Genomic DNA, 27,914 nt, shown 5'->3' with positions numbered 1-27,914 from the left:
ATAAAAGTGCATCATACCAATACTATTTGGGAGAACGAGGCATCTGTGTAGAACGAGGATTTTTATGGAAAGAAACCATGGTTCCCAATTATACAAACATACAAGTTTGTATAATGGATACATGTATGTGTGAGATTTTACATACACACACACAAACAAAATGTGCAGTGGTGAAATTCAAATTTTACTACCGGCTCTGTGGGCGAGGTGTGGCTTGGTGGGCGTGGCTTGGGTGTGGCAGGGGAAGGATACTGCAGAATCTCAATTCCCACCCGACTCTGGGGCCAGCCAGAGGTGGTATTTGCTGGTTCTCTGAACTACTCAAAATTTCCGCTACTGGTTCTCCAGAACCTGTCAGAACCTGCTAGATTTCACCCCTGAAAATGTGCCATCGATTGTTTTCTACTTCAAGTGACCACATAGAAATATTTTCTCCATGATGATCTATCCCTGTAATAGTATCTGAGAAAGGTTTTCAGAAATGGGGTAAAGAGCTACTTCTACTGTATTGTAAGGCTACATTAACCTTCTTGCAAATCTAAAAGTACAAATCTCCCGCTGTTTCCTTTACAGCCTGAGAAACTAGAGAGGATCTCTTCTCAGCCTCTTTCACTGCCCATTATGTCGCTGTGCCTGTGAGCTGTACTCTCTTATCTAATTGTTCCCCAGGAAGCTTCTCATCTGGTCAGTTTCTTACCTGGTATACTTGGGAAGGCAGACAATCCTAACTTGGTTTTTCAGGTTTTCCAATGGTCTACTCATCACCACTGTCACTGAGAACATCAACCTTGCTGTTGATCATCTTCTTTGTTACAATTGAAAATACCTAATCTGTTTTCTGTATATATGTATATTTGTATATGAGTTAAATGTATGATGTCACTATGCTCCTTCCCATTGGTCCCTACTTACCTTTTGCCCCGCCTCCTCTGTATATAAGTTGATGCTCCTGTCAGAGCAGTGGCAGTCCAAATGTAATTCTGAGGAAGATAAGAAACAAATAAATATCTTTGTTATAAGGAAGTCTCAAGTCTGTTAATTGGGCCTAACCAGAATAAACAAATAAATAAGATTCTTTCCTCCCACCTTTCCCGGGATTAGACCCTTTCTTCAGAGAAAATTTCCCTTTTCACATAATGTATCCAAAGTAGGGTAATCTGAAACACAAAGAAAAATAATAGCAGTCTAGAAAGGCCGTGAATCCAAATGTAAGAATGGCAGAGAAAGTCTTTTCCTCTGTAACAATTTTTCCATTCAGAAGAATCCCTTTAATATGTTTTTCCATGAAGAGAAACAAGGCTTGGTTAGTGATTCTGGTCAGAAAACAAACTGGCTCAGAGAACTTGATAGTCATGTGGATACTTTTTGGCTTAAATTCAGAGTCCTTGGGCTGATTTTTATTTAAAAAATATTTCCGAGAGAGACCTTTCTTAATCTGTGGGATTTCCCTTGTTTGCTTGTGTCTGAGTTTGGTCAGCAAGTATGGCTTATCCAAGTAAGGTGAATAAGGCCATGTCTTGCAATTCATCTTGGGATACTTGTGGAACTTGAGAGGTAATTTGAGTTTTCCACATGATGGATAGACCCACCCCTTCCTGGTTTCTTCCACAGTTGAATGGGGCATGGTATGGCCCACTCAATTGAGGAAGAATTTATTTAGGAAGTAATAAATGCCTCTGATGCTTCCTTCCTTGAAGGAAATTGTAATATGCTCTCTCTTGAAGAAACTATTTCAGTTCTGGTATTTTTGATAACATTTGCTTTTTGGGGAAATCTGTTGAGAAAAGGGAAGGAGATTCAATTAAAAACAAGTTTGAAGGGAACAAATTATATAGATTTCTTTCAAATAGGATTCAGCTCCAATCATAGGACATTGAACTTTGGCCACTCTAGTCAATAATCTTTGTCTCAATTTGGATGGGGCAGTCCATTAATCTCTTGGCAGCTTTTGTTAATGCTGGTCATGATACTCCTTGATTACCAGCAAGGTCTGGGAGTAAAGGGCACCATATTATGTCAATGATCATGGGGGAATAGTGGTCAAATCCTTGGGTGCTCCAAAATGGGATATCACAAGACTCAGTCCTTTCCCTCTTGTTATTCAGCACCTAGATGGAGCTTCTAGGAAAAGTCATCAATTAGTTAGGGATGAGAGGTCATCAATATGCTGATGACACTCTTAGGGTCTGAATAGGGAGAAATAAGATGACTTTTTTTTTTTTTGCTTTTAATTGTTGAGATATTCTGTATTCATTTGGTCATCTGCACTATCCAGAATCAGCCCAAATGGGTGATCAATAAATTTTGTCCTTAAATAAATATATCTGACAGATACAAGTAAGGCTCATAAGTAAGTCATGTTAATGTGGCTTGTAGTTTATATCTGAAACTGTAATTCTAGGTGTCCTACCTTAGAAGAAAATTCCATTAATTTTACTGGGAATATCTTTAAACTGACAAACTGAAAGTATGGATCTTTTCAGAGCTAAGAAAAGGTTCATATATAATTTTATAAATCATATACATGACTAAAAATATGGATCCTTCTCCCATTCTTGTTGTAACCTAAGGCCTTCTACTTACATTCAAGGCATACAAAACTGGATGGAAATGGGTGGAAATAATACAAATGGGCAGAAATATTACAATTGCAAAGTCAATGTGTTGATACAGAAGAATTATCTGTGGTGCACAACAAAGCTATTTTTTGCATTTTCATATGCAACAGCATTTTGACTTGGACCTGAGAATGCTAAGTGTAAATGAGAATGAAACCACATGCTGTTAAATTTAAAGAACTTTCTCTCAGTTATGACTTTTAACAGGAAAGACTGTTTTCATTAACACATCTATATGACACCTAAATAATGGGGCACTTATCCACTAGGTATTTACAGATGTTCTGTTCCCCAGGATTTTAATATCAAAACCTCCACTCAAATCTGCTTCAAAATTACTAATTTTATAGACCTAGAAAAATAGTCCACATTGGAAACCAAAACCAACACATTCAAATGAACAGTTTATCTAAGAAATTCAGCAATTGCAATCACAACAGAAGCCCCTCATTATTTATGACCTTTGAGCATAAGAAAGCATCACTTACTTATATCTATTAATTCATCAATAAATTAAACTGGCACAAGGGACTGTGTAGCAAATGCACACACAGCACTTATGCAGTGCCTGTATTATACAATTACATGACCAAAGCAGTTCTTTTCCTCTTTCCCAGTTACCTGAGAAATAGAACATTCTGTTAACGTCCCTTCTCCTCCCCTCCATGCTTTTTTTAAAACTTCCTGCTTAAAGGCAATAGCACAGTGGCTTCTCTGAAATGAAAAATCCAAGGAAAACCTCTGAGATTTTTTAGAAAGGTTTTTGATTAAAATAATAGGTAAGCAAGATGTGCCACAAGAATAAAGGAAGAGGACACCAGATGTAAGAAATTACAGTAGTAGTTTTTAATTAGCAAAGGTACAAAGCAATGGAAGGCAGATGGTGACAAATTTCTCAAATTCCTGTGTGTGGGTGTATGTATGTATGTATGTATGTATGTATGTATGTATGTATGTGTATGTGTATATATATATATATATATATATACATATATGTATATATATGTAGGTCTTTGCTTATTTGGGTTTTGTCCCGCATAAAATTGGAAGTATTTCAATTTCAACAAAACGCGGGAGAAAACCTGAATAACCAAAGACCTACATACAAATACACGTGAAAACCTCAGAATATATGTGTGTATGTGTGTGTGTGTGTGTGTGTGTATGTATGTATATGTATATATATGTATATATGTCTTTGGTTATTCGGGTTTTCTCCCGCGTAAAATTGGAAGTGTCTTGGCGATGTTTCAACGAAGTCTCATTCATCATCTTCAGGCTGGTGTTTTCGGCTTTGTGCTTCTAGAAGCAATGTGTGATCACAGCTGTTTCTTCCTTTTAACTGCCAGTGGGGGTGTGAACTGATTGGGTGGGAGCTTGGCTGTGTTCTGATTGGGTGGAGGTGTGTTCTGATTGGGTGGAGGCTTGGCTGTGCTCTGATTGGATGGGGGGTTGGCTGTGCTCGGGTTAGTCTGAGTTGCAGGGGGATTTGAGCTGGTGAGCTATGTTGCTGTTGTTTGGCTTCGTGTTCGTGGTCGTGCCACATCTTCATGGTGGGTGTCAGTTTGCTTCATGTGTGGATTGGAGGAGTTTAAAGTGGCTAATGTTGCAGCTGTGGTCTGGCTTCTGGTTTGTGATCGTGCCTCATCATCGGTGTGGGTTTTGGTTTGCTTTTTGCATGGATGTGTGGTGGTGACATCCTGTGTGGTTTTTGTGAGTGTGGGTCTGGTGTCATTCTTTGTGTTAGGGACTCGTTTGTCAATAAGGGTGGGTTTCCAAATGGCTGGTAGGCGGGAGGTATCATCTCGTTTATTCATGCTGTGTGGGCGTTTTTCTATCTCGATGGCTTCTCTGATTATTCTGTTGTTAAAGTGTTCAGTTTTGGCAATAGTTCTGGTCTTTTTAAAGTCAATTTCATGTCCTGTGGCTTTAAAGTGTTGGACCAGGGAAGAAGTTGGTTCCTCTTTTCTGACTGAGTTCTTGTGTTCTTCAATGCGTGCACTTATTCTTCTGTTGGTTTGTAGTGGTGGGCAGGTGGTGCATGGGATTTCATGCACGCAGGAGAAAACCCAAATAACCAAAGACCTACATACAAACACCCGCGAAAACCTCAGAAAACAAATATATATATATATATATATATATATATATATATATATATATATATATATATGTATGTATGTATGTATGTATGTATGTATGTATATATGTATGTATAGATGTGTGTGTGTGTGTGTGTATTTCACAGCCTCTCTTGCTAAACTAGGAATCTGGAAAACAAGGACACAGAGAAAGACTGAATACCCCATTGTGTTTCATTAGGAAGACAAATGAACTCTTTAGAAGAAAGACGAGACTTTACCTGAGAGAGAGAGAGAGAGAGAGAGAGAAAGAAAGCCACAAGGGATATGGTGTATGTTCTTAAAGCAACTTGATCTTAGTGCTTGTGAAAATAACCCTCCTTAAGAGAACTGCATCATTACTGCAGCTGATTCTAAGGGCAAGTTTTATTGCTCCGCCTGATAATGACATTAGATCTGTAATCTCCACTTAGCTAACTGAAAGAAAAGGGTGAGAATATTTGTCAGATGTCCCCTTAGAACAAAAAATGCTTTTGCTCGCTTTCTAATTTGTAGAAAAGCTGTAACCTTTAGAGAAGATTCCATCATAGTTGTCAAATTCTAGGCTGACCTTCCCATTTGTGTGCCTTCATAGTGCAATGGAGAAGGGATAGCTAGCTCAGGGATTATAGAATGCATTGAAACAGCTTTTATAGCACAGAGTTTTTAAAGCTTGAATAAATTGTTTCCAAGATGTCTTCTTGTTATCTTAAATAATTTTTAACTTATTGTATTTGCCCTTTTATACAAAGAGAAGAGAATGTGATCAGTGAACAGATTCAAGTAACAATTGATGATAACTTTGGCTTGGATGCAGGAACTCAAATTCAAATCTTCATTTATGTATTATTGGCGGAATTCCATGCCAGCACTTCATATAATGCTTTGTGGTTTGTTTCAAAGGGAGAACAATGATAGGCAAATTGTGTGATAAGGTAAGTAAAAACACAATGGACAGGAATAGATAGCCATAGTTAGCACTGGAAATAAAGGAATACAAAGAAGGGCAGTTCCACAACTGGTGGCAATAATTATTATAAAATAAACTTGATGATTAGTCTGTACCACCACAATCACTCCAGAATAAAGAAAATATAAGCTGTTGTGATGCAAAGCACACTGACAGCTGAAAGTGATGAAAGGGAGAAAAGTAGTAAATAAATTAATAAAATAATCAAATTCAAAGCAGGATTTCAAAAAACTAGATAAAGTAGTTCTTCACAATATTATCTATGTAACTGGTACAAAGGAACATCTTTGTACCTGTTACAAAACACTAACTCAAATCAAACACCTGATGATGTCCAAGAGCAGGGTTGTCAAACTTGCAGGCCGGATGTGTCATTCGCTGGTCACCCCCACCCGCATTTTAGCGAAGGAGGGGAAAGTTCCAATACATAACGTGACAACAACATGATGACACAAGTTTGACACCCCTGTCCTAAAACATCCTTGTTGGGAAAGGGACTAGGCAGATAGTTTTATCATATTTTATTTCTGCTGGTTCCTTTAAATAAATGAGTTCATTTGTACAGCTGAAGAGTACTTAGCCTTTAATAATCCTATACAGATAGTCCTTGACTTATGACCAGAGTTGGGACAGGAATTTTGGTCTCTAAAGAATGCAGTCATGACCAAACCCAATTTCAAACTATTTTTACTCCAGTTGTTAAGCAAATCCAGCTTCTCCAATTGACTTTGCCTGTCAGACTCACCTGCAAATCACAACTAAAAATGCTGCAACCGTCATATATATGGGCCAGTTGCAAGGTGCCTAAATTGCAATCACATGATGATAGGGGTGATAAGATAGTTGTAATTTAGAAAATGGGTTGTAAATAACTTTTTCTAAGGCCATCATAACTTTGAAATGAATGGTCATAAGTCAAGATTTACCTGTACTATATTTTTAAGAAAAAGTCTCTATTGAGTGCAATTAAATGTACTTTTAAGTACGCACATATAGCTTTGTAGCAACTTAATTTAAGAACAAAAGCATAAGTATCTTATAAAACTAATGATTAAGTGGACCTGTGAAAACAAGTATAGTTTTAAAGGCCAAGGCCTGAATCCCACATCTTGATTCATATCTGTAATTGGAAGAAAATAATTCCATGAAGTTTCCTAATATCTCCAAGAACATTTGCTTAAATCCCACTGGATACTTCTTTTGGGGTTAGGTTACATCAAATAATACAAATTCACCACAAAGATCGCGTAGCTATATCACCATTATCTGGTTACTGATTCCTGTAACTGAAAAGGCAGAGGCTATATCTTCATTAATCTACTGTATTAGCACCCATTCCACACATCATTCTCCAAGGTCAGCAGCTATTATCCTCCCACATACAGAATTCTGCTCCAGAAAAGAAATTGAAATAGTTAGCATACTGTACAGAAATAGCAACAAGTTGACACAAACCTATAGTACATCCATCAGGCAAATTGTTTTATCTGTTTTCCCTTCAGAAACAACTTTCAGAGGAATTTTTGCACATATTCTGCATTTGCAGAAGATATTTGGAAGGTTCTGTGGTCCAGCTTCCAATTCTACCTCAATCAGGCAATCCTTCTGACTGGTTTCACGAATGAAAGCAAATATATGTGTCCCAGGATCCAATCTGTGTTGGTCACCGGAACCAGAGGTTTAATCTTCTGAGCTTTCAGATGTGTGCTGGTGATGGGCTCCAGCATGAGTCTGAAAGCTTGGAAGACTAAACTTCTGACTGGTTTATCCAAAAGATCTTGGATTGTGAGTTTCTGCAGGAGTATCTGAGAAAAGGCAACAGTTCTATAGAAAAGTAAAAAAAAAAAAATCTTAAGGAGCAGTGTTGGAAATGCTTTAGGGTACAATTTTGGGTCTCTGAGTCTCATGGTTCTGATCCATAACATGTTCCCTGCCTGTCACACTCTTCCCAATTCCAATTGCACAAGTATCTCCATCTCTTCTGCTGTGTTCCACATTCCTTTTTTTCAGGGCTGTCAACCAGACTCTTATTTAATGACTTCTTATTTTGCCAGAAATTATTTTTGCGGCCTAGAATCTTGTAGGTGCCTTAAGCGTGGCTGGACCACTACTAAGAGACCCCAGGATCTTCACTTTTCTTAAGCTATCCGCAAAGAGTATCCTTAGCCTCGCCTAGGAACCAACCTGCTTGTGGGGCTGGGTTGGGGGGGGGGAGAGGGAGGTCGACCTCCTTTTACAGTCTTGCGGAGGAAGCGTCGCCGGCAATTTGGAGCTTGGACGCGTTGGTACCAATCTGAAACGGAAACGTGGGGAAAGGGGTAGGCGGGGATAGGTAAGACGCTTAGTCCCCGTGGAATAAAAGCAGGTGCTCTAGGTTGGCGGAACCGGGCCGGTGTCCTTACAGGTCATTCGGAGGAAGCATCGTACACGTGTCCCAGGCCTCTCTGTAGTCACGCGCCCACGCGCGTGTCACGAGATCGCGAGGTGGGGGGAGGAGGGGAAAATCTGGAGAGGATTCGAACGGGCTGCTGCCTGCTGCCGCCGCCGCCACCACCCGCGAGCCGGTAAGCCTTCGCTTAGGCGAGCCCCCTCCCGGGCCTAGACGGGGGCTCGGGCGTCCGCGTGCACGCGCGCTGGGCTAGCGGGCGGGGGCGACGGTCCCCGCAGGCAGGATGCGCTGAGCATTATCCAGTTGCCATAGAAACCAGCCAAAAAAAAAAAAAAGAGGTTGGCGGCCGGCCGGTGGCGAGAAGGAGGGTGGGAGAGGGGAGCGATTCGCCCGCAGTCTTTGCGAAGCAGCAGCTTTCGCCGCAGCTTCGCCGGAAGAAACCGACGGGCCCGCTAGAGCGCTTGGCTGGCTTTGAAAGTGGGGAGTGGAAAGAGGGGGGGGAGGGAGGCGGGAAAGAAACCAACACCGCCTCAGGTCTGGCTTCTCGGGCTCTCTCTCTCTCTCTCTCGAGGAGGGGGGGGGGACGGTCTCCCTGTGCCTCCCACTCTAAGGACCGGCCGGGCAGAGCCACGCAGGTAAGCCCTCCTCCCTCCTTCCCTCCCTCCCTCCCCGGCGGAAAAAAAAAAAAGAAACGCAGCAAAGGACGTGCCTGGGGCGGACCTTCGGCATCTTCCCTCGCGTCCCCCCGCTTCCTCCCACCGTCCCCGCTCCCGGTGGATTGAGGCTGGAAAAGAGGGAGCCAAAGTCTGGCTGTTTCTGGATGCCGTGTAGGTATTACGGGCACGTCTGAGAGGCTGTCGGGGGCTCCTGGAGCTGGCACGAGTGGGGAACTTGTTGTGCTTCACAAGTGCTTGTGCCCTTCTTTCTTTCCGACCGTCGCATCGTTATTACTGTTCATGCTACTAGTAGTACTGCTAATATGATTATTACCCCGTTCCTCCCGGCATTGCACTTGGCCTGGGCTGCATCCCGCAATGGGCAGGTGCGTTGCCCTGCCTGGGCACTGAAATGAGTTCGGGCTACACCGCTGTCAGCTGATGAGGAAGGGGGAGGCGAGTGTGTGGCCGAAGGGTTGTTTCTTTCCACCCCACATGTAGACTTTGATGGATTGATTCGATTGCTGCAGGATTGACCGGCCTGTGGGGCAAACAGGCAAACAATATCACCTCCTCCCCACCCCCCCACCCCCTTGGGTGTTTTGCAACTGTGGTGACGCAGTGAGACTGACCTTTCAGGCTTTTGGTATCTGCACCATTCTCTCTTGAGGAGAAATTGCATTGCTTTTTTAGGGTGGAAGTGGTGGTGCTTTGGTTTTTTTGTTTTTAAAAAAATGGTTGGTTGGTTTTCTTTTAAGTGAGGTTGGGCTGTTTGATGCGCCTCATCACCATGATGCCCAAAGAGTCTCCAGAAAGGGAGGGCATTCTGTTTAGTGCTGCTGCTTCTTTTTTGTTCTTCAAAGAAGAATAGTATAACTATTTGAGAGGGGGCAGAACAGTCATCTTGCCTCTTTTCATCCGCCTTTCAACCTCCCTTTTGAAATTGCTGTTACCCGAGCAGTCAATTAAAATTAGCAGCAGGGGAAATCAAGGCTTCTATCTATCACTTGAGTGTTATTTTAGGGATCTGCAATTCTTCCATTATTAATCTAGGAATTTGGAAGTCAGTGTGGACATAGAACCAAGCAAGATCGGTGGAGGCCTAGGACACAGGGTTATGCCACATTCTTTTCAGCTAAGCTATGTTTCTTGCTTCACAGAGTACTGAACCTTATCCGGCAAGATGCCCTCCAGGTGTTTTAGAATTGCAGCTCCTAAAATTTCCATGCTGGCTAGGAATTTTTCCCACTGCAATCCTATCACATCTGGTGGGCACCAGGTTGGGAATGTCTAGTTTAAAATGAATGGTTCTGTTAGAGAAAAACCTATGGGTAAACATCAGAGCTGTCCTTTTTCTCATAAACAACAATCTGGGATTGTGATTAAATGTGCTCTGTGATTAAAAAGAGGCTTTAAAATATACGTTTGATTTAAAGGAACAAGCCAAAGTAAAAAGATGAACTGTGTCTCCGATTATATAGCATTCTTAGATACATAACCTGAAACCAAGATCACTTGTCTTTCCTTATGCTTTCTTGGAGTTTGATTCAACCAGGGCTATTAGGAATGTCTTGAAATCATATTGTCATCGTGTTTCTAAAATTATAACATTATATAAGTTTTATAATAATGATAATCAGAATGTGACCATTATTTACTTGGGTGGATTAGGGCTTGACATGACAACCATAAGCAGAGAGCTCATACAAGCAGCAATATGTTGATATGACTGTGTGCCCAAATGGCTATATAAATGGACCTTATTGAACCCCAGTGTTTTTTTCAGTTGCATCATTTTTCTGGATTTGTGAGCTATAATCTTAAAACACTGTTTTCTAGACATAACTGATGCACCTATTGCAGTCAGAGAATCTTATTCCTTTGCTCCTTTATAAAAACTTTAAAAAAATTAGAAATCAGGATTATTTGAACTGATGTCTTGTCCTTAATACATTGCACACACTCCATTTTGAACTTAATGTTGTCTGACTTTGCCTGCAGCCCTGACTACATTCTATCCAGTAACCAGTTCTCTTCTTGGGCTTCTTGTCTTCATACTCTCGTAAATACATTTATTTAATATTAACTTGCTTCCTTCCCCCGCCCTCCCCATGACAATTGTCTTCCTTCCTTCCATCATTTTACAAGTCCTTACACAACAGAGAAAACTAAGTGACGTCGGTACAAATTAGGACTTGTCAATAGGATTTCTTTGGCACAAGTGGCACCCTGAAACAGCTCTTTTCAGTGATCCTGTATATGAATAAATGCCAACAGATGCAGCATTCTGCTTCATCAGTTGTAAATGAGATCAGCTGGAGATATTAAGATATTTCTGAAATTCAACTCTGCCATTACTGTAAGCACCCCCAGGCAGGGATTTGCTATATATAAAATAGAATGAAGTTCAGTAATGAAAATATTTTAGGGATCTATGTGGAGAGATGATAAATATTTAGAATGTCATTCTAGTTTTCTCATTTTTAGTTATTACTCTCCCAATCCTCAAAGTGGAGAGAAATAATACTGTATATGCCATAATGCAAATAATGAGGAAAATGCAGGTGTTTTCCTTTCCAAATGCTGCATTAGGGCATGTCCAAATGCAGGTCCTAGGGCGATTGCAATATTTTATCTCTGCCATAATGTGGCTAAAGGGGGATTGATAGTAAGTTATGTGTTGTGAGGATAAGTGTGTGCCTGAGGTCTTGTCATGGAAGAACACAAATGTAATAGCTACAGTACATATGCTTCTTAAATCATTACATTTTCCTATATCCATCCGGTTTCACTGACTGAGAAAATCTCTCAATCTGGCAATTGTTTTGTTGTTTACTTTAGGCAATATAATCATCTACAGTCTGTGACTCAAAATTGGTAAACAGTACTGGTTTTTGCAAGTTTTCATCTTTGCTGCATACCCCTGAAGGAATGAGAATGCATCGATAAAGGAAATAGAAGATAGCAGGAAATATATGGAGATTTTATTGGAGTTATTTTGCATCCAGAATGCTGAAAAGAAAAAGAAAAAAAAAGATTAACTTAAAGCAATCAGCATTTTCCCCAAATTCTCTCTTTTCCTCTATATGGAAGGAAAAATAAAAATGATGGTCAAGAAATAAGAAATCACAGAAAGTTAGATCATCTGAAAAGCAGAAATTATTATTATATAATACTGTGTAATGCATAGTATTGCCCAGAATTATAAAATATTGGGGTGGCCTATACATCTCATAAATAAATATCCTTATCAAAAATAATATGGTATTGGTAATAACATTTTCATGTTGCTTATATTTTCTCTTTTATGATGTACATGGCAAAGGTCCAATGACTGCCAAGTAATACAAGAGAACTTAAGATATTAAATTATGATCAGCCATTTTGAATGGATAACTTCCTTAACCTATGGTGATTTTAGTGGCCAGTTGCACAATGAAATATAAACTTCAAACAATCAACAGTTTTTTCTACTGTGATGACTGGTTAACCCATCTTTATGAATATATATATTTGAATAAGGGTATTTAATTTATTGTACTGTTATAATTAATTACAAATTAAACTTCCATTGCATATATCAACTGAAATCATTCACACACATAGTTTGGTTGTAATCCTTTCAACAATTCTATTAAGGAGGTCGGGAATAGGTTCACACATTGTGTTATGCTAGATTTGTTTTAACTATAGTTTGTTGACTAAGCTACAAATTCTATGTTTATTCAAAGCATAAACCATGGCTGTTATTATAGAAATCAGGTTATGATTTCATGACAATTATTTTCCTACATAATGAAGATCTTAAGACCAAGGCTGAAAAAGAGCAATCTGCTTTAAGATTACAGAAATCAACCATGAACTACCTGAATCATTCCACAATCTTTAACTATGGTGGTGTGTCTTCTCCTAAGGAGAATCATAACTGATTCGAGGACAAAACATTTTGGTGTGTGAGGTAAAAGAGCAAATAATACCCTCCCCAAATGTCAGTGAGAGTGCATAGTAGACAAAATAAACCTTCACTAATAAAGTTAGGTTCAAGAGAATTTGAATAATAATGACTAAGCAGGTTGTGTGAATTCTCAAACTCTCCATTTCAGTATCTCATATAACTTTTAAAAAATACATTTTGATACAAAAGCTTACAGAAGTTCAGTAGGACATTTGGTCATCTATAGGACTTTGCTGTTTGTATCTATGTAACATTTTTGCTCATGAATTATTGAGGCAAAGATGTGCCGTATGTAGAAATATGCGTTATGCTTGCTGCTTATTACAAATAGTGGTAATAGCATTAGACTTTTCTTGGCACAGGATTTGAATTACCTTCATTCAGAACTGTAGTACACAGAAATACATATACAGGACCAAGCATAGCAGTTGCTGATGCTTAAAAGCAAATTGGCTCCAATATCTTATTTCACTCATTAGCTGAATGGGGGCTGAAACAGGAAATTTGGTGTTGCATGGCACCGTAAATACAAGCATAGGGGCTTATGCACACTGCCTGGTTGTCCTCTTGTCAGAAAAGGTTGGACACCATTTCTAAAGTGAATTAGGTGGCACCATCCTTTATTAATCCCCCACATGTCAATGTTTTGTATTTGTGGCACACCTTTCTATTATCTCAAGTACTCCTGTCTGCTTTGGATGCCTTACCTCATTTTGTTGCAGGCTAAACAGTTCACTGGTGACTTCTCAGAGGCAAAGGCAAGAAGTCCCTTCAATTAAGTCACTGCTTACAATAGACTCTACTACCTTTTGGATCTACTCTTACCAGGAAGAGTTACCAAGCTCTAATAGCACAATGGTTATAACACTTACTGTACTACAAGTAGTCCTCGACTTACAACCGCAATTGAGCCCAAAATTTCTGTTCTTAAGTGAGACATTTGTTAAGTGAGTTTTGCCTCATTTTACGACCTTTCTTGCCACAGTTGTTAACTGAATTACTGCAGTTGATAAGTTAATAACATGGTTGTTAAATGAATCTGGCTTCCCCATTGATTTTGCTTGTCAAAAGGTTACAAAATCTTGGGACACAGCAATGGTCATAAGTATGAACCAGTTGCCAGCCATCTGAATTTTGATCACATGATCATAGGGGAGTGCTACAAAGCTCGTAAACGTGAAAAATTGTCATGTCACTTTTTTTCAGTGCCATTGTAACTTTGAATGGTCACTAAATAAATTGTTGTAAGGTGAGGACTACCTGTATAACACTTTGAAAAAGAAGGTTGTATATCTGAAACCTGGCAGAAATATTATTTCCCAGTCTATGGCTGGAAAAAGAATAAACCAATATACCACTTAACTTACAATAAGCAAACAAACACAGGAAAAAGTAGGAAATTCAGGGAAAGAAATCTAGGAATTTTTTTTAAAAATCTGCCAGTTTTTAAACCAACAGGATATCATTTACAAGGCAGATACAAATCATTTATTCTGTTATTTAGTATTTATAATAAAGCTCTAAAATACATTAGAAACTATAAGGGTAGTAGTAAGGTGTTTTTAAAGTGCTTGCTATGTCTGCATGAAGGTGTATTTAATAGGTTAATGTTGTGTACATAAATCTAATTAAAATGTTGTTATGTTACATTATGTTCTTGTGTTATATTGCTATGTTTAGTGTGCCAATTAATATATTGGCAATTGCTTTCCTGGAAAGAGAGATGGGAGGACACATCAGGTGAATTGTCCAATGGGAGGGCATAGTGGCCTGCAACAGCAATAGCATTTAGACTTACATACTGCTCCATAGTGCCTTACAGCACTCTCTGGATAGTTTACAAGTGTCAGCATATTGCCCCTAACAATCTGGGTCCCCATTTTACCGACCTCGGAAGGATGGAAGGCTGAGTCAACCTGCTATCTGGGCTGATACCTGCAAATTGTTGACACAGCATTTCAGCCTGGACAGTTTAAGCCATAAGTGCAGATATGTTCTTAGAATGTTTCAGAATGATTTCTGAAAAATGCACTTCCAGAATGTGATTCCTGATATGAGGATGATGTTTAAACTTAAACATGTAATACGTGTTGTAAATATTTTGATCAAAAAGAATTTGGCTCCACTTTTTGCTCAAAATGGATCAAAATTAGTTGATTTTGAGTTGATCACTATGTCTCAGCCTAATTTATCTCAAAGGATTGTAGTCAAACTAAAAAAATGGAGCATTGCTTTTGAGTAGAGATTGCATGATTTTAAAAAGTGACATCAATTTAAGATCATCTAGTGCATATGAATCATGAGCAACAAATGTAACCTATATCTTACATACCTCCACATACCCATGATCCACGGGGCAAAACACCACAGAAGGCAGCTTTTGGCTTCAGACTTCATGCTAACACATGCAAAGTTAAAAAAAAATGTTGATTAGATCGGTTCCATGTCAAATTCTGCAGGACTTCATATAAATAAGGTCTAATGCAATGAAGGGAAAGAAATTATCTCAAGAAATTCAGATGCAGAAGAGTTAATCAAATCTAACCCTGTCAATCTAGATAGTGGGCAGAACCAGCAAAGTCTAGTGAGACTCAGATTCAGCAGGAAGGTTTCCATTTTTCTCTGATGAATTTTAAAAAGGGATGGGGCCAGCTCTATTTTGCCTTTTCTTCTTGTTGTTTCCTTTCTATCATGGAAATACAGCATCTCAGTTTGACTCCCAGCCAGGTAAGAATAATTTATTACCCTAGAAGAAGGCGGGAGAATCAAAAGAAGTTAACTATCTAAAGAAATATGGAGCTAGATGTGAATGAAGTTCTTTATAAAAGTCAGCATTGTGGATTGATCCAAGATGGGGTTTTTTTTATCTGTGTTGATCTATTTTGTTCTGCGGGGAAGAGGGGAGATAGAGAAATAGAGAGAAAGAATCTCTGTGTGTTAGTAGTTGGAAGGTTAGCCACAAAATGAAGGATTCATATTTTTCTCTTTTCTCCCACTGCTTTGAATTTTCAGTTAGGTCATTAATCTTAATCTATATAATAAACCACTGGAATCTACTTCTGAAATCAGCAATCTTATTCTGACACGGGTGACAGAATATAATGTATCCTGGCCATTTCGTTCGTTGTAGTAAGGCTAGTAGGCTGAATAAAAGTACCGAGAGGGATACATAATTCAGATGAACACAGATTGGTCTTATTTGCAGATGACATTCTTCTGTTTATTTTTAAGCCTCATACTACCGTCCAATGTTGATCAAAAGATAAATACCTTTAGCAATATAACAGGTTACTGTATTAACTGATCCAAATCAGAACTGATGCCTATAGGGGAAATTTTTGTTACTCATCCATTTAAGGAATATCAATTCTGATTTCTAATGAATCCATTAAATATCTAAGTATATGTATACTAAATGATCTAACTCAGTTAGTAATATGTAATGTATAGTGAGATTTCTTCAGATATTGATAAGATGGGAGTTATTAAACCTTATCCTTTGGGGAAAGATGAATGCTTGCAAAATGAATATTATTCCCAGTTTAATTAATATTCCATGAGGAATTCCAGTTTATATGTCTGGCAAAGATTTTCAAAACATACATGTTCTGAATGTTTAAAAAATTTCTATGGGATTCTTTAATTCCAAGAATTTCTTTACAGAAAATACAATTACCAGTTAATGAAGGAAGATTCAGCTTTCCAAATCTGGACTTATAACATCATGTTTACCTATTGTCAATTTTTAAATATTGGTATCCAACAATTGGTATTAATGTTCTGATTTGGGCAACTTTGGGATGGATGCAGAGCAGTAAGATCTAAATATACTACAACTCTATATGTTTGGAAACAATAACTTCAGTTAGGCAACTATGGAATGGAATTTCTAATGAAAAAAGTTTTCCCATGCTAAACTGACTTTATAGAATGGAGGATATGTTTGATATGTTTGCCACCTTGAGTTATTTGTTAAATTAATAAAGGTGGGATGCAAATACATAAACAAATAAGGAACCCCAACTTTTTAACAATTGAGAAAAAGATGATGTTATGGGGGGGAAAAAGGAGGAAATGGGGATATTGACCTTAAATCAACTGTTAAATGAGGATGGATTTTTATCACATTCTATGCTAAGAGACAAATACCATCTACTAGATATAACCCAATGGCAGCATTTACAATTACAACATTTGCTAACTGCATTGCTTGGACCAGTAGTATTTTCAAAGTAAATTGAATTCTACAAACGTAAAGGATTCTTAGCAGAATTTAAAACTATTTTTCCATCCTATCAGAAAATGCTATTTATACCGGTAATAAAATCTGCACCCCATGTCTCACTGGTGTGGCCATAATTCATTTTCCAGATTTCTCTGCTAACTAAATACTTGTTTATCACTTTTTGTACATTTTTAAATAATATATATGCTTTGGCTTTTGCTATTTAAACAAAAAATATAAAATGTCGTCTTATAAATATAAAAGCTATGGCACAGAACAAGGAAGCCATACAGAAAGAGGCTACAGCTTAAAAGCATTTGCATGAAGATATGGTCTAAGCAATTAACAAAACAGAGCTCATCAGCAAGAGTTATTTTATTTTAAAATGAATCCTTAGAAGCCCTGGTGTGCAATGTAATATTAAAATACATTAATAAGTACTAACTTAAAGTGCTTGTGCTAAAGTCAAAGAAGAAAAATACTTCAATTTTCCAGACAGTAGAGAAGAATCAAATAGCGATTGAAGGTAGATATAAATAGGTAGATATTCAAAGAATCAAGATGAAAATGTAAACCAATGAACAAGCCCTTCTTCAGATCCAAGCATCAGAATCAGAATATTTTTATTACAAAAAAAAAAAGTGAATTCCTCGGTCCCTAGATATTTTGAAGAATCCCCAGCTTCTTTCTTGTTGGATCAGCCCTGTTATAATATTAAAGTTCTATGACAATAACTATAATTTTATTCTGAATTTGGCAACAAGCTTTTTCCAGATTATACTGAAATCTGAATTTAGTCATGATTGAAAGACAATTGCTTCTGCAGAATAAATGTACCCACTCCTTTCCTCATTAATATTCTGTCGGTTCAAGTTGGGCATTTGTAACGCAACCAAACTCCATCAAGCAGGTATGCACAATAATAATTTAGAACTCTTTTGAGTGATTTCTTTTTCTGTTAGCAAATTTATGTTTAGTGTAGCTGATGTACTTTGGAAGATACGATCGATATAATCTAATTAACAAATCTTGAAATCAGTGGATAGTGAGGAATCTCTTGGATGTTATTTCTAGGATTAAAGGCTGTTAGAGCCCTCAACACCAGTGGATGAAAAATATTTGGGGATGACTTATTTATTTTTATCCTTTTATCCCTTTTATAAATAGCTCAATGCAGCAAACATATGTAATACTCCTTCCTCTTTCTAATTTTTGCACAACAATTCTGTGAGGTGGGTTGGGCTGAGAGAGAGGGACTGACCCAAAGTCACCCAACCAGCTTGGGTGTGTATAGTTTCATACTATATACAGTAAGTGGTCTTCCCATTGCTACATATGATACATCTTTAATTTGACTCAGAATGGCTTTTCCTATAATCTGCAACTGCTTGATTGCAGTTTCCTGACCATATAATAATTTCAATGACTGTATTATTCAGTGGTTTAGAGACGATCCGGTGTATTTTCTTTGCTTTACTTTGCAGTTTATTTATTTATTTATTTATTTTATTTTATTTGTATACCGTCCTTCTCCAACAGGACTCAGGGCGGTGAACAGCCAAGATAAAACATTACATATAAAATTTAAAAGCAGTTTAAAAGACATTAAATAATTTTGGCCCTCAATTTAAAACAACCCAGTTAAAACCAATTACAAATTAAAACCGAAAGGATGGGATCAAGCCAGCCCAGCTAGATAAAATAGATGTGTTTTCAGGGCCCGACGAAAAGTCCGGGTATCGTGCGTATCTCTGGGGGTAGATCATTCCAGAGGGCAGGTGCCGCCACAGAGAAGGTTCTCCCCCTGGGGGTCGCCAGCTGACGTCTGGCCGACGGCACCCTGAGGAGACCCTCTGTGCGAGCGAACTGGTCGGTGGGAAGCTATTGGCGGCAGAAGGCGGTCTTGTAGATATCCCGGCCCTAAGCCATGGAACGCTTTAAAGGTGGTCATTGTTGAAGTTCAGGATAAAGTAGGATGAACATCTTCATGTATCTGTTAAGGTAAATTAGTTTCTTTGTGCTGTCATTTCAATAACAATTCAGCTATTTAGATAGATATCCACTACTTCAGAATTGTGGGAGTCAACAAAACCGTATGGCTGTAAAATCTGTTCATATCAATGCCAAAGCCACATTTTGTTCAAATCCAGGCTCACTCCTGGATTAATAGTCTGGCAATCTCACCCTAACTTTCCTTGAAACTTCCTATGTTTTGGAAAAACATATTGATGATACCTCACTTCAAATTGATGGATAACCTTTCCCTGTGGCTTTATATAGATATTAAAGAGGGGCAGGGAGACAAACCTTGTGACACACCACAGGGGTGTGACCTTTTAGTTGTCTTCTCCTCCATCCTTGTTAGCTTCCCAGGTAAACCAAACAGGAAATATGACCACATGAGCTAATTCTACTTTATTGTCAGGCTAGATTGGCAGAATCTTGCAAGTCTGGACAGAAACCACAAATCTTCCACTGTCACTTTTAACAGTCTTATACATAGGATGTGTCTTTTTAAAAGTTTCTTCACCCGCTAAGCAGTTACAGGCTCCTCTTCCTTTTATCGTTTTCTAGGCAGCAACTCTTCCCCTCTTCCCTTAAGGTCATTTCCACATGGCATTACACTCTTCCAACTGGAACTTCCCATTCAGGAAAGAGCAGAATAACTGTAAAACAGTATCTTCCACTCTTAATTCTTCTAAGCAGCCCAGAAGAATGGTATTGAAGACTCATTATGTCTTACATTTTGATCTCATTCTCAGAGCTAAACCCCAAAATTATCCAGATAATCTACTTCATTAAGGATGCTCTGTAGTTTCAGATATCACTTTTTCCCTAAAAAGAAATGCTGCCTTTGAGGACCACTCAGAAGCTTTAGGTGATCAAGAGTGCAGCAAAATGAGCAAAGATAAGCATGCCTCAGTGTGTCTATGTGACACCACTGTTTTGCACATTCCATTAGTTATCCTTAAGCTTCCAGTTGTGATTCAAGGTGCTGGCTATGACCTATAAAGCCATCCATGGCATGGGAATCGGTTATCCAAGGGATTGCCTGTCTCCTGTGGTGTCTGCCTGGTAGGTATCATCTGCCAAGGTTTGCTTGTTCCCAGTTCATTTGACTAAACAATGACATCTATCAGAACCCACACAGTGCCTTCACTGTAGCTTCTGGAATGAGGTTCTCTTGAGATCTACGTGCTCTCATCCTGATGTTGTTCCAGACAGCTTTCAAAACCTGGCTGTTCTCCCAGACCCTGAGCTATGATGATTAGGGTTTCTTGTTGGATGTGTTGCATGTATTGATGTTATCAGCCAGATTGTCATCTTGTTCTCCATCTTTTTCTGTTTTGCATTGCATTTTATCTTGATCATTTAATGAGCCACTCAGAATCAATCTGAAGCCAGCCAGCACCTAAAGTGAATCAAATCAATCAATCAAAGAAAGAGAAGATTGAAGGCTACGGTAGACATTTATTGTGTCTTAATTATTTCAACAAGAAGGGACTCTTCTGGAGGGGGACTGCCCATCCTCTTTAAAGATGTTCCCCTGGAGAGGCACTTGTAGGAGTTAAGGAACCAGGTGGGACCTGAATCAAGCCTGCATGTGGTGGAGCTCCTACCACTGATCACTCAGTCCACTTCCTCAGAACTAAGAATGTTTATAAGCTATACTAATTCTGTGTAAAAAGTCATACAATTAACATAGCTCATAAACATCTCTCAGTTTAAACATTGTATCCTGCTATAAGCTTAACAATGATCTGGTATATCTGGTATATCTCAGACAGCACACTTTGGTTTGTAGTTGCTCATAAAATCAAAATAGCAATTTGCAGGTTAGATGACCAACAATGACTTTTAACAAAGTATTCTGTAATCGTTTCCTCATCCAGGGAGCACTATATCAAGTGACTTAAATGTAAAGGTAACTAAAGATGAAAGGCAAAGTCTAAATCATAGTTTTCCTACATGTATTTGAAAATTCAGACAATGTTTTAATGTAATGCCTGAACAGTCACTAATGAGAACAGAGCTGGCTTTAAAAAGTGCATTTGATTTTCTTGCTATTTGGTCAACTGAGCACCTGATTATTTCTACTATTCTATGTTCATGGCAATTTTCCAAGACCCCAGGAGTTTACAGTATAGAGAATATTAATTTGAAATCAATGACCATATGCAAATATAGAGTTTTTTATTCAATAGAAATGATTAACTGAAGATTAGTTTCTAAACTCCCTACAAAATTCACATGGAATGTTGATGCATATTACTTGCCAAAGAATAAAAGGTTTAAAAATTTTGGGCATTTTGGCAAACGTTAAATACAAAGTTTTCAGTTTAAAAACAATTAAAGCTAACAAATTTCCATAGAACAGAGATCCCTTACTGCATTCTTTTGAGCCATGTTGTAATACAGTACAGGTAGTTCTCAAGGTACGACAGTTCACTTAGCAACAGTTCAAAGTTATGACATCCCTACCAAAAGTACTTACAACCGGTCCCAAAGTTACCTATGTTGCCACACCACAGCAATCGTTCACCCTTACGACTGACCACACAAAGATGCTACAACATGTTCCCTGCCTATTTTCCCCTCATCCTGCCCTGCTGGGTCTCTGCAGGCACTGGGTCTGCTTTGGTAGCCTACCACATTCCCCATTCTCCTCCTCACCGATCACTCACTTACTATTGGAAGATTTCCAGAGCTCAAGATGTCAGTGCAAAGCTGCTTTCCTTAGATCTCATGTTCTTACATACACTTCTGTCTGCTTTGGAAAAGTGTTTTTGCAGGAAGGATGGAAGCGTATGGTAGAATGCGAGATCTATCGTGTTCCTGCAGGCGTTGTTTCTTCCCAGTCTGGCCCCACGTGTGCCATCTGCAGATTTTTAGCAAAAGTTCCCAAACAGCCAAAGCAGTAGCGCTGTTGCCGGGGACACCTGAGCCCTCAGAGTGGGCCAGATCAGTGCAGCTGCCGGGCACCACAGCTACAAGCCCCACATTTGCCTCCTGCGCTGCTTTGGGTGCCAGAACCCTTGTCCAGCTAGGCAGAGAAGCACTAGCCCGGCCTCTTCTCTTCCCCGCCAAGCCCCAGCCTCTCTCACAAATGGGCATGGCTCTGCCCGCCACTTGTTGGAGTGCCAAACCCATTGAAGTACACCTGGCAAGTGAGGGGCACAAGGCAGCCAGCACACCAAGTTCTCCAGCTCCACAGTGGTGAGATCCTGGTGAGTTCAATGCTCCAGTAGGTGGGTGGGCAGAGATCAATGGCCACTGAATTCCACTGAAATGAAAGAATAAAACTCTTTGTAGAATTTACTAGCAATTACGGGAGCTGTCAGTGCATGCTACAGTTACATCAGTTATTAGCTACAAAAAACTGGAAAACGGCATCTGAAGAAGCTGCCACTGTGTTCTCAACCAAGTGGAATATTGTAGATTCTGATCTCGGACAAATCAGATCTTGAAAAATTCTATATAATGAACGGTACTCAACATTCCATATTTTTCTATTTTAGAAAAATAGACCCTATAGACTCTGACCCTAGCTCTGAAATACTATTTGACATTGAGACATATTGAGCATTCCTTTGTTCATTTCCCACAAGTGACATAATTTGAAGCAAAACCATCGCCATGATGCTGTCCCCCACTGTACGTAAAATAGCTACTTTATGTCAATGTGTACCTTTAACCTAAGTAAAATGCAAATAATTCCAGCCAACTTCAAAGAATCCAGAAGTACTCATCCCTTAATCAAAGCACTAGATTTTTAAAAAGGACATGGTTATTATGTGCCTTTAAGGCAGAATTATCTTGTTTCTGAAACATTTTTGTTCATGTTTAAGCAATTTTAAAAGATACAACTTTTCCAAATTTTAATTTTCATCAAAAAATGGTTCCCTTTTTCCATTCAACGATTTCTTAAATCCAGTTTGGGAATATGTTTTCTTTCCAACCAGCAGAATGATTTCTTACTGTTCCTTAAATCAAGAAACTGGTTCTCCGTTTGTTTTGCTGCAGCAATCTGCACTTTGCCCTTAGCAAAGCCCCAAGTCTACTAGAATGTCAGTAACTGTTAAATTCAGCTCATTTGAGATCAGAGCTTAGATGAATGAAAACAAACATTTCATTCCAAAATGAAATGCCAAAATGGTGCAACTCTTGCAACTGCCTTAAGGATCTCAAGCACAGAACTGGAATGACTAAGTGCTAGAATTTTCATCCTCCATTGCTTTTCGCTTGCAAAGCATCTCTTGTCTGTCTCTCTTATACACCCTGACACCCCCAGAATGGATGACTCATACTATATGCAAAAAACGGCAAATTAAAGGTTTTATTGTGATGGAGATTTTGCTTTCTTTCTGTTGAAACTGAACTTAGAGACACAATCATATCTTTGGGCAAGAATGTAAAATGGGCTTTTAAATCATGGGGAGCTAAAAGAGCAGCATCCCCAAGCAGGCACTTCTTAATCCTCAACCACAATTCCTTTAAGAAGCATTTCCTGTTGATAAATCAGATTTAATTTGCTGAAAGAGAGCTGGTTTTCAATTTTCTTTCAAGGAGGAAGAAAAATGCAGTGACATTTTCTGGGATGAAATGTGTCACTTTTGCATTTTATTCAAAAGGTGATCAGGGTGTGCCAATACCCCTTGGTTATGTATTAACCAGTCCTTTCCTGTTCCTGTATTTCAAATTGCTGGTGCAGCCATTTAGGGAAGCAGAGTCCTTCTCTTTCCCTCTCCTTTATTGCATTTTATTTATTTTATTTTATTTTATTTGTCAAACATGTATGAGATAACAGGTATAAGTATAAACATGGACATGAGCACATGAAATGAGTACAAATAAATGGCATTGGTATGACATGAGCTCTGCCTTCATTCAGGATTCTTCATATCGGTTACCTACTTCACTTTTGAATGGTGTTGATATTTTAAGACAATTTGTTCTAATAGCAAGAATAGGATTTTTTTTTTCAGAACTCCTCAGTCCATACAGTCATTACAGAAAGCCAAGAGATTACAACTTTAGTCGGGACCGTTTGACTTTGTGTCAAATGGGACTTGGAACCAGGCTTAAGATCAGTGTGGTGAGTGCATCCATGTACTAAGCTTCCATTGTATGTGTGAGGTACGTTTGGCTGTACCATTAGGAAAATGGAGCAGATATCACAAACAGGAGAAAAAAAATAACCGTTAGAAGGTTTTTTTCTGTCACAAAATAATGGCTGGTTTTGGGTGCTTTCAACTGTGAATTATGGAAAATAGATATTCTTTCCCTATTTTAGTCTATATATTAAGTATGGGTTCCACATGTTAAAAAAACTATGGATGATAGGAATGTTGGTTCTAGATTAAATAAATTATATTGATAAGAAAGTTGAATAGAAAACTAATGAGAAAATGGCACTTTTTATACTTCAGTTAAACACAATTACAGTACAATCATTCTAAATATAAAAGATGCCATTTATGTTCAAATTAGCTCAACCTAAATACTTACACGAAGATTACACTGATATCATTGTGTTTCCTAAATAGTTTTTTTTCTTGATGCTGGAGGTCCTTTAGTAGCTAACAAGAAAAGGTCCTGTGACTTTAGTGCAGCTGAGCTTGCCTATACTTCAACATCTCTGGTTTCATCAACCCCCTCAGGATATTGAGTGGTAAGGGAATCCTACCCTATATGGGAAGCCTACCCTATATTTAACTAAAGCCCTGGGGGTCATAAATATTTTTGACCTGCGAGAGAAGGCAAGGCAGGGGGAAAGGTTGCATCATTCCAACACAGCTGCATAATCATTCCTCCCAGCTGCCTTTCCATCATTTGAGAGTGAAGAAGGAATTCATAGAGAGAGCATGGAGCCTTCTGTCTCCCCTCTGAGCTTTCTTGAAGAGATGCCGTCTAGCATCCTACTCAAAGCTGTACAGTCAAAGCATTTGAAGAATGCAAAGTTCAGTTTAAGACTGCATATAGGTGAAGGTGGAAACAACAAGGTGCAAGTTGCATTTTTGTTGAGAGAAGGGAAAGTCTGCCACCCCAAGTCATAAAATTCATGACTCTATTAAGTTCAAAATGAAAGCTAAGATTTTTGTCTGTTGCTGCTGTGCTTTGGGGTTTAGTTGCTTTTTGTCAGGGGTTTGCAGGGCTTTCTGATTATGCTTCATCCCTGCTTCCAGAAAGGAAGACACTAGTCTTGAAATTTTTAGTACATGATAATAGTTGAACCATTGCAGGTTACTACTAAACCAACACTTCACCTTCATTCTGTGAACTGACTTTGGATTTTCCAAAGTCCTCAGTTATGATTCTAGAGATAGAAGAGGTTTTCTGATAAAAAACAACAATAACATATTCCATATATGAAGGAGGATGGAAGATGTGAAGCCATACCGGCTAGCAATTCTAAGCATTTTAAATACAACACACTGGAGGGTGCCTAATATAGAAAACAAATCAAATATATCTCTTCATGCCCCCAGTGAGCACGCTAGGAACTTCTGGATGTGATTCTGGTGTTTCTTTTACAATATTTCCTGCAATAGGACAGACTTCTCCTTTCAGTTCATGCCTGCTCTGTCAGCTCTATATCCAAACAGAGCAATTCTGAAGTTCTCAGTCAGCAATGGACACTTCGTATCAATAGCCTTTTCCTGTCACGGCTTAATGGACTTGATTATCAAACTGTTATATTATGCATAGCAAAAAGGAGAAAGTGAAATGTAACCCATTTTGGAAAGAATGAGTCAGTATGGGAGCAGACTTTCATCCCTTATAATATCTCTCGAGAAGCTAAGGATTTTCCATATCTACCACTATTTCCAAGTTAGAGTTTAAAATCTTATGGAATCTACCACCATATCCTTCACAGCAATGCAAGAACCTTTTTCAATCTCTGTTGTCCATCTTCAGACTGCTGTTTCATATCAGGCCAATTAACTTTATTTAGGTTGATTGATTTGAGAGCACTAAGCATTTCTTTTTCTGTTAGAGAGATATGAACAATGCTGGGCATATTCTGACACAGAGTTCTACACATCAGATAATAAAATGAGGGACCTGTATTCCTCTATATGCATCTATTGCAGAATATATATCAGGAAAAAAACAAGATTGCTAGTAACAGCTAGTTATTGAGGAAAGATGGGCGGCCTATAAAATTTATAATTAAATGAACAGTTTGGACATGTGTTTTCAAAGATACTTTTGAAAATATTACTATAGAGTGATTTACACATGCATGTAGCTATATGACATGATAACTGAAGAGGACTAAGTATATGCAGTTGTACAAAGGATAGCCCATGTCATTGGTATGCTAAATTTTAAAAGATCTTCAAAGGAAGAATAATGCTGCCTCAGAGAGAGAGGGGGAGTTGGCAATATTGTAATTTCCCTAAAAGGCTACATTTATGAATATATTACCATCCTTCCATATTCTTAAAAGTAGTTTTGCATACTCTCATATCTTTACTGTATGTCTATTATTTAAGTTCAAATAGAGTAATTTAATCCATCTTCTTATGTATAGTTTGAAGTGCTAAATAAATATGTGGGCATTTATAAGTTCTACAATATTGCTTCCAGTTTTATAAAACATCCCTTGCTTCTAAACAGCCTTTGACTTTTTACTTGATGACTCAGATGAATGTGTGAACATTCAGTTGCAAATTAGTGCACTTATGTTGATCCCAGGTAGTACAAAATAATAAATACTAGTTTCCAATTTGTGATGCAATTTTCTTGCCATTGTATCACCTGATAATGTAGCCACTGAGATAGAAATCTAGAAGGTCACATTTGCTGTTGATCTATACTTTACAAGATTAAAAACAAGGAGCGTTTTGTTACAAATATTAAATGCAACTTTTCAAGTGGTGAAGATTCTGCGTAAAGCAAAATTAATCCTGATAGGAACCCATTTGGTATTTAAAAAGAGAAGAGTCACTTAGCTATATGCTTGGGGCCATTTCCACATGGAACTTGTGGAACTACTTACATTGGTATCTTGTCCCTTTGATTCCCCATTATTGTTCTTGGGCAGCAAAGATTTCCAGCTTTGCTGTGACCCAACATAAATTGGAAATGTTTCATTTCCCAGCTTGAGCTCTGTAGAGTGGTCAGATGACCCATTTTCCTATTGGCAGGAATATCCCAGTCCTACTTCCTGGGTTGTCTCTCTCCCCCCTACACGCACGCACGCGCGCGGGCACACACACACACACACACACACACACACACACTAACTTTTAGCATTATTGTTCTATTGTGAGGACTGGCATCTTTCATTGAGCAGGGGGATGGTGATGCAGAAGATTGTCAGCTTTTATCATCACAGCAACTGCATTGATTCTCATATGGGCAACAACAGTGTTGACTTGTCTGCTTCAGTGCCATTTTTTCTAATTGGTCAGCTGGAGAGAGCCCTGAGGCTTCTTAATGCTTCAAGGTCAGCTGCAATGAGAATAAATGCAAGTCACTTTCAGAGGGTTTCTGTAGATTTAGTGAATGAAACGATTGATGATATAGAGTTCCTGAGCTTAACTAGCTCTTTAGAATTGCTCCAGCATTATTGTACATGGATTAGACCCTATGTATATATCGGTATCTATACTGGGAATGGCTTGTCCATATGTACAATAGCAAGTTGATGGAAGCTGTAATCCAATGTTGGCACTACTATTGTCTACCTTGTATCTTCTACATACCTTGTATCTTTCTATAAAGAAAGGATAACTTGTCCTAGTTGATGCCTACATTGAAATGATCCATCTATATAGGCAAAGACAAACACTTCTTGCAAATATGCAGATAAAAAGAAAATCACATTCCACCCACAATCATTTCATTCTAATTCTCTTCTTTGATATTCTTCTGATAAAAGAACACAAGTTGAAGCTGAGGATCAATATGTTCTGTGCAAACTCTTATATGCCTATTTAGATGGTTATTTTGCTACTGTTTCTTTTTTTTT

The 27,914-nt window shown here is 38.5% G+C and overlaps 1 protein-coding gene and 1 long non-coding RNA gene across 6 annotated transcripts in view; one reads left to right on the top strand and one right to left on the bottom strand.

The window, feature by feature from the left end:
* PACSIN1 (protein kinase C and casein kinase substrate in neurons 1) overlaps positions 1–27,914 on the top strand; it is a 75,741-nt gene that overhangs the window by 10,841 nt on the left and 36,986 nt on the right. The window contains exon 1 of one of the 5 annotated variants that reach the window (XM_060689837.2): positions 8,044–8,272. The exons of 1 other annotated variant lie outside the window; for it this stretch is intronic. The gene's annotated coding sequence lies outside the window, so the exon portion shown is untranslated. Of the gene's footprint in view, positions 1–8,043; positions 8,273–8,470; positions 8,733–8,800; positions 8,925–15,289; positions 15,436–27,914 lie in introns of those variants that run through there. 3 more of the 5 variants (XM_034414627.3, XM_034414626.3, XM_034414628.3) reach the window with 3 other exon arrangements.
* On the bottom strand, positions 873–8,229 carry LOC148114575 (uncharacterized). Its single transcript, XR_015733484.1, has 3 exons — positions 8,111–8,229; positions 1,087–1,157; positions 873–980 (listed from the first exon to the last, which is right to left on the bottom strand). It is a non-coding gene; the product is annotated as an uncharacterized LOC148114575 (long non-coding RNA).

The sequence above is a fragment of the Pantherophis guttatus genome, chromosome 3 (assembly GCF_059756535.1).
Source record: "Pantherophis guttatus breed Tessera chromosome 3, ASM5975653v1, whole genome shotgun sequence".
In the NCBI taxonomy this organism is placed as follows: domain Eukaryota; kingdom Metazoa; phylum Chordata; class Lepidosauria; order Squamata; family Colubridae; genus Pantherophis; species Pantherophis guttatus.
This window is presented reverse-complemented; position numbering and strand designations above follow the sequence as displayed.